Raw genomic sequence first — 12124 nt, forward strand, 5'->3', positions numbered from 1 at the left:
ATGGCGAGATCTGTACACTAGTATTTGAGTTAATTTCTTTTCCTCCCAAGGGCTGTTTATATTGTTACCAATCACTTCTTTCATGGTTGTAATTTACACTCGTTGGAGTGAGGTGGAAGTTTCCCTATCATAAACATAACACCTAACACCTTTTTTATTTTTTGAGTAAGCTCTTTTTGAAACAATTTATGTTCCAGCTATCTGGTAACTCCTTCTACGAATGTCTATTGTTTTTGCCTCTTGTCTCTATGTTTCTGTGACTACTTATGTCTAAATCCTCACTTGTTACCAATGTTTTTGAAGCGATCTACTTTGTTCCGTATATATTGAGCATTAAACTGCTTCACTCTGAGGGACTTTTTCTATCTACTCTTTTGTCCTTGTTGGCTTTATTAGTTTCCTTACTGTCACTGTTGCCTGCAGTGCTACTACCAACCAGACTCTGGGTGCTTTCTGACTTCTTCCCTTGAATGTTCAGTTCACTAAGGTGTTTCATGAGGTTTTCTTTGAGAAGGTTTCCTATTAGTTTTCCTCCTTCAAAATTCAAGTGAGTTCCATCTCTTTTATATACTTTCCTATTCCCTATAATTTGTCCCAAAAGTTTACAAACCTAACACCTTTTTCTTGGCATATTAGCTCCTGTCTGTTGTTGATTCCAATTGCCTTGCTTAGGGAGTAGTGGCTTACATTGGTTCTGGGCAGAAGTCCTATAAGAATGCCGTTATCAGTTTCCTCACGGATGTTCTCTATCATTCGTCAGGTTAGCTACAAGACTTCTGTCTGGCAAAGTTCTTCCATCCCTGCACTATGATTACACTTTTTCTATTATATTATTTACTTGCACTTTTTTCACTATATTCTTCACTCCTGCACCTGGGTAAGAATTACCTATCTATCCTCTTACTTCTATTTTTGGCCACAAAATTTAACCCTAATTTTTTGACTAACGAGTCTCCAATTAAGAAATAGTTTTCTTCTTCTGTTTCAGAGACACAGCAAATTTATTCGTTGTGTTGATTCCTTTGGGGATCAATCATGTTTTTCTTGGCTGCTATCACTCTTCTGCCAAACGGCTCTCTTGAATTCATTATTTTTTATCCATGTAAGCTTCTTTCTTTGTGCCTTACCTAATAACTTGCTTTCTGTTTTCATTTGTAGTTCTGGTCTTAAACAATTGTTATCTAATCTCCACTATACTCTCTCTGTTTTCCTTTTCCATCCTGTCTTCTCTTCTCTTACCTTTGAGTTTGGTCTTTGTCAACTCCTTTAGTTCCTTAGCTAATTCTTCTATTTTTCCTCCTCAATTTAGCTATCTCCTGTAACAGTTCTTGTTGACAGAGACAGACAGTGAGACTACTAACTTTGATGTGCATTCCTCTTTGTAGTCTATGCGCCATTATTTACACTGCATTTCGCGCATGTGTGCTTTAATTTTAACTTTTTCTTGAGTTCATCTCTGTTTGTGTCTTGTTTTCAAGTCACCGCATCCCCATAATCCATGGACCTTTTTCCATAGTTCATCGAAAGGATATCTTTTATTGCTGCCACACTAACATATGGTCTCCCTGTTGTTAGACGATTTCAAACGTGTCGCAGCTCCTAACTGAGCAACACAATTTGCTGAGCAAATGATTTTTCGTCAGGAATGAACAGCAGCATCCCTTAAACTACTAAACTTCCAACAGCCATGAACAGCCAGAATCTTATAAACTGAATACTTCTCCTCCAACCATGAAACTCCCCAAGGAATGGCCACAATGTCCACACCAGCAGGTCCCACGGGTAGGAAGTTCCACTCAATGGTACAAAAGCTCTTCTGGGATTTTTAGTTGGCTAGGACTCCAAAAAGGCACAAAAGCTCCACAACCTCAAAGCAGTTTAGTCATCACTCACAGGGTAGTGGTTGCAGGGGTGGTCATTCATTACACGAAGGAGTGAGCTTAACGGAGCACATTAGCAACACTCCATTCCTGCATCCCCGGTTGCCCCAGGATCGCTCCAATCCTGGTCTTTGGAAACCTGCAAGAATCCACCCAGCGTTATTGAAGGATGTTCCAAAGCCTCTGTTCTGATACAAGAAGTAGCTGTCAGCTCCTTACACTAATCTTATGTCTAAATTTTATGTATGCATTTTTTTCTATTTAATTTTTTTCCTAAAATTGTACAAGGAGGAAATCCTCACAGTCACAGATGAATAAATCAGAGAGAGAGAGTGGGATAGCAAGGTGGTAGAAAGGTGGTTTATGGAAGTAAAGTAGATGGTTAAGAAGAAACCGTAGTTGCCCCAAGAGTTTGGTTCATGTTAGACAGGGTAGCTTTCACTTACTGACCTCTTCTTGACAGTTTGAGAAAGAAAGGTCGATGTCACGGTTCAAACCAGATGACCTCCAGTTCAAGACTCATAGAGAGTGTGAGAGAGAGAAGAGAGAGAGAGAGAGAGAGAGAAGAGAGAGAGAGAGTATGCACTGACCTCACACACACACACACAAAAGATGCAGGAGCAAAGGTCCTTATCAGAGGAGTCACGTGACCTGGTTGAGGTGCACATCAGATGATGTGGAATCCCCAGTGATGAGGAGGAGATAAGGGACAAGGTCTCAAGTGGCTAATAAGAACACAAACCCAACAAGTGTAGGTGTCACGCGGAGAGTCCCAGGATGGGGTCACAGGGTCAGCAGGAAGTCCTGGTGGTTCCAAGAGAATAGGGAGAGGGAATGAAACCACTCAGTGATGGGATGGGGAAGTGGAAAGATTAGGGAAGAAGAAAGAGGCAAGAGAAGAAGGGAAGATCATGTACAGGAATGCAGGAGAATGGATCAGGTGGTCAAGAAGAGAGAGAGAGAGAGAGAGAGAGAGAGAGAGAGAGGAGAGAGAGAGAGAGAGAGAGAGAGAGAGAGAGATAGAAGGTGCAGGAGCTCTTTTATAACCCCTCTACAATTAGTAGGTCTGGCTGTTCATCTCAGTTAGTCAAAAGCAGTGTTCTAAGCATCTACTGAATGTCCAGATCTCTGCCTCGGAATTATGTGCTTCCTATGCTGAGGCAGCTAGAGCGCCTCTTTCAAGTATCAGTTTCGCAACATCCAGCCAGCCAGGGAACCTCTTCCTCAGACTGACTCACTGACACAGTTAGTAACAACAATGGAACTCCTGTGGCTACTTGGAAAATGGCAAATAAAGACAGTGTCCATGTTGGAATGGTTACATGGAGAAATATAGTGCTGCACTCTTGCCATATGATGTGTCCCAGATCTCATACATTCTCTTTACAAACGCTCCTCCACCTACTGCTTATCACACCATATGCAAATACAGAACTGTGTATGCATATGGGGTGATAAACAGTAGGTGGAGAGATGCAAAGAACTGAAACAACAAAGTCGCTTCTTTGCCTTGGATGGATCAACCTTTGTATACCAAGGCTCGTAACATTGTTGCAAAATATGGTCAAGATTCACACCTGAGTAAGGTTATTGTACGTCTTGGTGGCTTCCACTTCTTGATGTCCTTTATGGGTGCAATTGGTCTCATCATGAATGGAAGTATATTGATGAGAGAATTTTTGAGTACTGTTGAAGCAAGTGCATATGTTGACAAAATGTTAACGGGGCATGCTTATTCAAGGGCACCCAGACCACATAATTATGCTAGCACATGTTGCACTGTTGAGAAGAGATGAGGACCACACTGGGAGACATACTATGGGGATGGAGGTTCAAGGAAGAAGAAGAAGAGGCAGACCAAGAAAGAGATGGAAGGACTGTGTGAGAGGAGACTTACATGAGAAGGGAACTGATGAGGTAGAAGCACAGGATAGAAATAGATGGAAACGGCTCATCCGAAACAGCGACCCCATACAAAAATGGGAACCAGCTAGGAAGAAGAAGAATGTTGCACTGTCTACATCGACTGCCTACATCGACCCTGAATGAAACTGATCTCTCTCCTGATGAAGGGTCAGCAACAGAAAGTAGCTTAGAGAGATTGATCTACACTGATTGATAATGAAGCTATACTAAATGTGCTTTGTAAGTTCAATGGTACCTCAAGTTTGATGAAGAATAGAGGAGAATAATAGTTCACTACCTACCTGCGAGAAAACTAACTCTATCATGGAGAGCACTGCTTCTAGTCATGAGCAAGAATTGGTATTCAATGAATATGATTGGTAACTCCAGTTTTGGGTGATGGTGGATGCAAGGGTGGGGGTCACTCCACCAAGGAGCATTAGCTGTCTCTATAAAGTGAGTTCAAGCGAGATAATTGCAAAAATCTGTTTTTTTTTACCATTTTTTTTAAGTTGGCCGCCAAATCCTCGGTAGAAGAGAGCAATTAATGTTATTAAGCGCCCTATTATGAAGACAATAAAGCTTATTGCAGCTTTCCCCTAATTTTTTTCCCTTATTCAACCCCTATTGCCTGGGCCTACTTAGATACTTGTTTAGGTAAGCAATTTCAGATCCTTTGGGTCAGATCCTATGCCTTTGTTTTAGTGAGGAAGATAATCTTGTGGAGGATCACACTTGCATCTGGATTGGCCACTGATTTCCATGTCCTTTTCAGGCATCCAATCCCTGGAGTGTGACATCTGCTGTAATACGTACAATGACGACCACTGCCCGAGGATCCTCCCCTGCTCCCATGAGTTCTGCAGCCGCTGCATTGAGGGGCTCATCTGACTCATAAGAACGAGTGCCCTCTCTGCAGAACAAAGTTCTGGCAGAACTCGGCTGAGGACTTCATGATTAGCAGAGGCCTCCTTGATGCTGCAAATGCAACTTTCAACCCATGCAAGGAGGATCAAGGCCGTTCGACTAGGCACTCTAAGAAATCTCCATTCTGGTGTTTTTACTGAGGATTTTCTGAGGAGAACATCGCAGGAAAAATATATGAGTGACCTCCAGGCAAACAGAGGCTGAGGCTCCAAGAACTGCATATTAGTAGTTACACCAAACGGATGAAAGAGGGCAGCCTTAAGAGCAACAAAGGGAATTGCTAAGACATATACAAATGATTGAAAAAGGATGCAAACTCTCTAATGAAAAGAACTTTGGCCACCATTGAACAAAAACAATCGCAAAGAGATGAACCACTCGGCTGGATTCCATGATTCAAGAGAAAGTCAAGCAACTTGCGATTGGCAAGGGCCCAGCTGAGAGCAGCCCCAGACTTCGCTTACAGCAGCCAAGCTATCCATGGGATGGAAACAGAGACGCTTCCTTCAAACAGCCATCCAGACAGATGCTACCAAAATTAAGCAACTTCTTCAGGAAGAACGATAAACAAAGAGATGTACATGAGGAAAAAGGTGGGCAGTTCGCTCCCCCTCTCATGACCTGGTTCCCTTCCTCTTAAGCTAACCTCTACTCATAAAAGGGTATTGGATCCTTCCTGTGGCTTGCCAGATATCTTCAGAATATTCCCTATCATCAGTGAAATTCTCACCTTAGAATTGAATTTTGTAACAAAAACACTTTTCCTTTTTTTATTTTTTAATATAAAAAGCTTTTCCATTCAAAAGATCTTTCAAACCCACACTGATATTTATGATTATTTAAAGCCATTATTTTGATAACTACCATTAATCTTAGTTCTTTGCCCATCATTTGTAAGATACACTTCATAAATCTTGTCTTCTTGGTTTTTCGTTACAGGATCACGTTTAAGGATACACAACTAATTTTGAACAAAAGATGCAGTTGGAAGGATCTGGGGAAGAATAATTGAAGGAATCTTAAAAGGAGACCTCTGCATTAAAAAATTACGGTAAGGGTTCATAGTCTTTTCTTTCACAAAAAATAAGAAAGCTGGGAAAAATGTCCCGGGAATGAAATTTATATTCAACAAACTCAAGATCAATGTTAATCTGAATCAAGATTACAGAGTTTTACTTTGTTGCAAAACAACCCAACCCTCACCTTTTACAGAAGCCCGTCCTAAAGAGTTAGAATAATCCAGGACAACCTCCACCCCGAAGCAGAAAAGAAGAAGAAGATTTCCCCTTTTCCAACTTGGTCTGAAGATGGCATTGTCTGAAATCTCTGCGGTGCCCTGGTGGTGGGAACGGACTAAGCCAATTCTGTATGTGTTTGGAGTGATGTTCCCAACATTTCCTGCAATCTCCTTCAGAGATCATTGCACTTTTTTTCTCATTCCCACCTTTAACATTCACATAAATCCCATTCCTAGAAGTTATCGTTCTGCTTACTATTTCCACCTTTCTGAAGTTGAGGAGTGATTCAATCGGCTATTTTTCTTCCTCTTATTCAAGTATGATTCCCTGATTTGGAAGAAAACAGGGCAAGTCTGTGAAAATTCGAAACCCTCTCAGGTTTTGTCGTGACCCATTCAGAGGAACTGGTTGACCCAACGATTCATAGTCAGGACACAGATGGCTTTCCCTTCATTCCCAATTATTTGATACAGAACCCAAACACAGAGAATGGTGGTTGGTTTTTCACCCCGCCCGGGGGTGCTCAGAGGCCCTGATGTTATATAATCAGATGGGTAGAAAGGAAGGACTTATCTTCTTCTCTAGTGGGTGTTCTTGGAGAATAGGTTACCTTACTTTAATGGGTTTGTATTTGAAAACATGTCTTTGGTTTGGGTACAAAAAAACGTGTATTTTTTATTACAAATAACAACAAAAACTTTACAAAAATGCAACACCCTTAACAGTTCAATTAACCTAAAATCAAAAAGTGATATCATTTTCATTTACACCAAAATAACTTATGACCTGAACTGATTATGGAGATTTTCAATCAAGGATCCTTTCGTCAGGTGGCTGACCTCCGAAGTCCTCACTGTCGCCTTAGAGGGGATGCCCAGAGAGAGATCTGTTTGCTGTGATGACCTTCGAAGGGAAAACTCAGGCTGGCTCCAGTTAAGATAGAGTCCAATCCCAAACTAATTCCAAGAACTCTCCACACTTGACATGCCCTGGAAGAGGCGTAATTTCAGTGTTCCGCCCCGATTTGCATCCACACCACTTTTACACAGCTCCTTTTGTTATTTATGTATAGAGGTAACCAAGTCTGTCTTTTATTTATTCCTATGAGGACTCATGATGTACGGTAATTAAAGTTTCCCTGGCTTCTAATCAAATTCCCCTTTAGCACCACTATTGTGTTAGGAAATTTCTATTCATTTCGAAATCAGCCAGTCACATCCTAAAGGGAGAACTAATAAGGGCAAAGAGCAATTTTGATTCCCTGTCTGCAACAACTTGTGGGTTTGGGGTTTAGAACCGTCGCCAGGTAGGGAGCGAGCGATGGGATGTGGACCGGAGGTCCAGGAGGAGGCACGCCCTGGGGCAGGCGCAGGCTATTTGTGGAATGACTAGGAGTGGTAGCGGAGGATTGTTCGGCGGCATGCAGAATAAATGGGCAAGTGGGACTTTGTAATGCTATAACAACCATTTGGATCTGGTTTATGTTGCACCCGGATTGATTAACATATCTGACACAAAAACACTTTGAAGGAACGGCAATGAGAGAGAGAGGAGAGAGATTTTGTCGTATTGCCCTTCTTGTGACCGAGACTGTACGAATTCCGTAGAGAGAGACGCACCGAGAGACGAAATGAAATTGAATAGGAGCCCTCCTTTCGATTATTGCGCCTCTTCCCCTTCCCATGCGGTCGATTCGGAGTAATAGCGAGGTCAAGCAGGCGGTGCAAATGAATGATTCGTCAAGACAGACACGCACAAAGCCAGACGACTTGATCTTGAGCTTTCGGTACCGCCACCCCCAGCATGTGTTTCCGTCAAGTTGTGGTTCAGTTGCACTTAACGATGAACCGATTTGGTGCATGAGGAGGAGGAATAAGAGAGAGCTAATGATAACAACTAATTTGTTGCGGAAGGTCTCCTGCACAACAGGGCACTTTCACACCCCTTGGACAATTTTTTTTTTACCTTTTCTTTGGCATCATTTGGATTTAAAAATATTCTTAAGAATCTTTATTATTATTTATTATTAGTAATTATTTATTTAGTTATTATTATTATTATTTTATTATTAATTAAAAACGTCTTAAAATAACTCATTTGTTTTTTTTTTTCTGGGGAGGGAGGAGGGAGGGGGGGAAAAAATGTAATTTAAGTAACATTTAAATTATTGATTAATTAATTATTTTTACTAATAACTAACGAATATTTTCCTCCTTTCTTCCCTCGGACAGCTGGAGTCCTTGATAACCAGGTGGGGGGGGTCCTATCCCGCCTTCCCCTCCTTTCTTTCCTCCGCCTCCCCTCCAAGGGGGTTCCTGGAATCAGGCATATGGATAACCAACCCCCCTCGGGTAGGGTCATCATCAGGGTCCAATGTTGATGGATTGAAGGGTTCGAAATTTTCCTGCTGATGTGTGATGGGGGGATGGGGGATGCCTCGTTATGCCCACTCTCGGGTCTCAAAACAGGTTCCACATTTTAATAGGTTGTGAAAGCGTCTTAATGGGACAGTATGTGTTACCATGGAGAAGGAGGAAGGGAAGGAAGAGGAAATGGCACAACATCAACCCCGAGCAGGCAGTGTTGCCATCGGGAGGGAGGAGGATTGGGAGAGGGAGAGGGAGAGTGGGATCTATGAAGAGAACGCCAGTGAAGGCGGGCAGATGTTTCAGGGGGATGGCATCTCATCTCATATGAAGAAAGCTTCCATTGTTCAGGATTGTTCACCAGAGATGGTCCCATTTGGAGATTCAGAGACGTTGGCTTCGGGATGGTGGAGGAAGGGACTCGAAAACAACGTCCCCCTGAAATCCGCCAATCTCGAAAGTATTGAAGACATTGAACAGGGGGGTCCAAAGTGGGCCAACTGTGGTCTTCATCCTGGTGATGTCTTTCCCTCCAGATGAAAGACGAAGAAGGAAGAAGTAAGAAGAAGTAAGAAGAAACGAAAAAAACCAAAAAGAAAAAAAAATAAAAAAAATAAATAAAAAATAAAAAAAAAAAAAAAAAAAAGACATCTTGTGAGAAAATCTGGCCTGGCGCCTCAAATATTGAGCGCTTCCGGTTGATCACTTGAACGTCACCTTTGGTCTTTGAAAGCGCCAAAAAGAAAAAGAGAAGAAGAAGAAGAAAAATCCAACATCAACGACCAGATCATTCGCCCAATGAGAGAGAGAAGAGAGAGAAGAGAGAGTGAGAAAGGATGGAGAGAGAGAGAGAGAGAGATGGGGGAGTGAAGGAATAACTACTTTAATAGAGAGTTGAATGTCACCGTATCCGTTGCCATGGCAACCAGGTCCTTCTGGTGACGTACACAGAACTAGGCCAGAATAAAATGGTCCCGCCCCACCTCCCCCCCCTTCAACTATATAGGTTTATATATATATTATATATATAGATATATATAATATAATATACATATTACATATAGATATATATATTATAGATTATAACTATTACATAATAATATAGAATAATCTTTATAGAATTTATATATATATATAGATATACATATTAGATATATATGAATAATAGATATATATATAATATATTATATATATATATATATACAGATATAATATAAATATATAAAAAGATATATAACAATATATCAATATATATATACATGATATATATCATATATAGTCCAATATCTAATTATATTATATAATTATATAAAAGAGATATAAGACTATATTACTTATATATATCTATATATATATATATGATTTTTACCCCCCTATAAGATATATATATATCCAATCACTATATATTTATATATATTATATTATTATATAGTCATATATATATATACTATATATATATTTAATATCGATATATATATAGAGAGACGAAGAGAGAGAGAGAAGAGCAGAGAGAGAAGAGAGAAGAGAGAGAGGAGAGAGAGAGAGAGAACCCATTTTGCAGATTTATTTCCAACTGAAAAGTTATTTCGTTTAAATATCAAACGACTTTAAAAGAAAAAAATTTTTCAGAAAAAATTTTTCGAACTAGTCCATTTCATTAAAGGCCATGATTTACAACGCTTACAATTCAGATCTTTCGTTATACCTTTCTATTTGTTGTAATTCATTCTCTTTTCGAAAAGGGCCTGACTATATCTTATTGCTACACATTTTGCTTTGATGACATGATATAATTTTTCATGAAAGTGATTTTTGCCCTAAGCCTATTATTCAACTCTCTCATTCATATCGGTTTTTTGAACTCTTTAGTTTGCATTATTGGGCCCATTGCTATAAACTATAATGGACCTAGGCTTTACAGCATAATATAGGCGCATAGGTCTAGCCCAGAGTTTTTCGTATGGGTCAACAAGGAAAAATTTTATGACATAAATTCCTCTCTCTCTCTCTCCTCTCATCTCTCTCTCTCCTTCTTCTCTCTCTTCCGCTCTCGCTCCTCTCCTTTTGTAGACAACAAAATAGGAGTCCCTTTTGAGGGGAGCCCTTTGATGAAAGGGCCAGACATCTAGCGAAAGTGAATTAACTATAGTAAGTAGGGCTAATTAATTTATGGCCCCAAAAGTCGTTCATGATTTTCACAGAAGGCAATAAATAATAAAATTATATATCGATATATAGCCTAAGGTCTTCTTTATTAGGCTAAGTAAGAAAACCTACGACAGAATTCGCTCGCTTTCTCCTCTCTCCTCTCTCTCATCTCTCTCCCTCTCTCTTCTTATTCTTACTCAAGAAATATATTATGTTTTATCCTGGATCGTTTTTATTTTAGACCAGGGGGTAGATCCAGACCAATGCAAGAATTTCTTGTTGAAAAAGAAAAGTAGAATTGTGAAAAAAAAAGCCCACCTATTCAACTTTCCAGCTTCATGAAATGAGACCCAAAACAATTTGTTTGGCCAATTAACGTAAACTCATAATCTAATGACATTAATTAGGGGCCCTTGGTAGTCTAAAGATTTTTGGAATTTAAATTTCTTTGAACCCAAGAAATTTACTTCCACACATGAAAATTGAAAAATCATGATCAGGGGTCATTAATTTACGCTAACTTATTTTTGCGTTCATTTTGTGGGTCAGGAAATGGAAGAAAGAATTAAAACCCTATTAAGCTACCCCTTTAAAAAGTTCAAACTGATAAGTACTTTGTCAAAAACCTAGGAGGCCTTATTATAGGCTAGTTCCTGACCACAAGAGATAGAGGCCTAAGCAATTGCTGTAATATTTAGATATGATTAATAAAAGATATCTTCAACTCCAAAGACACAAAGGACTAGTCTATTAATTTGACACAAGAATAGATTTTATTACTTTTAGGCATTATTATTTAGTCAATACCTTTGCCTACATTTTCTGAAGCAAGAGAAAAAAAATGGTTTCGCACCGATGAGCTGACGATCAACGAAGCAACTTGGCAAGACGTCAAATTAGTGGCACAATGGCTGCCAAATTCCTTTTCCCGCCCGTCGTTCTGCTTCGAGGATGAGGTAAAGAAAGAATTCTGTTCACCAAATGTGTCGGGAGGGGTTGAGAGTAAGAAGGTTTTAATGGACCGTTCTGTCTTGTTGAAAGGGAAAGGAGAAATAATGAAGAGGGGGACAGATGGCCTATACCTACCAGCCATAGGCGGCCTTCCTCCTCCTCCGCTCATTGGTAGGATTCAATTCCGGCTGACCTTTGACTCTCTTATTTTATGGCTTTGTTGTTACTATATATTTAAGCCATTATTCAGGCCTGGGGAGGGGGCGGTAAGGGCAAGCGCCTCCCCCTCCCTTCATACCCATCCAGGTAAGGCCCCTTTAACGTGGTAGGTAAGGTTGATGCAAAAGGAAAGGAGGGGAGACGAGGAGGGAGGAGGTCTCAGTGAGGGTCTTTCCGGCTGCCCTGGGAATGCCTCCTCCTTCCTCCCTCTTTGGTCAGGGTCAGGGGGGCTTGGGAGCCCCTAGGCCACAACCCCCACGTTTACCCCTCCCCCCCATCCTACATTTCCGTCCTCGCGGTTTTGATGCCCTAACAGGAGGCCTGATAAGTTATAATAACTATTTTTTTTGATGATGTATTAATAAAACTGAGAAGCCTTTCAGCCTAGAAATTCTTCCATTGAACCTATCATTGCTTTCAGGACTATAAAATGGAAAAGGCCTATGATCTTTCTATGTTTCTTTTTTTGTTCTAAATGATCTCGGCTTTT

This window comes from Macrobrachium nipponense, chromosome 25 (assembly GCF_015104395.2).
Source record: "Macrobrachium nipponense isolate FS-2020 chromosome 25, ASM1510439v2, whole genome shotgun sequence".
NCBI classification, from domain to species: Eukaryota; Metazoa; Arthropoda; class Malacostraca; order Decapoda; family Palaemonidae; genus Macrobrachium; species Macrobrachium nipponense.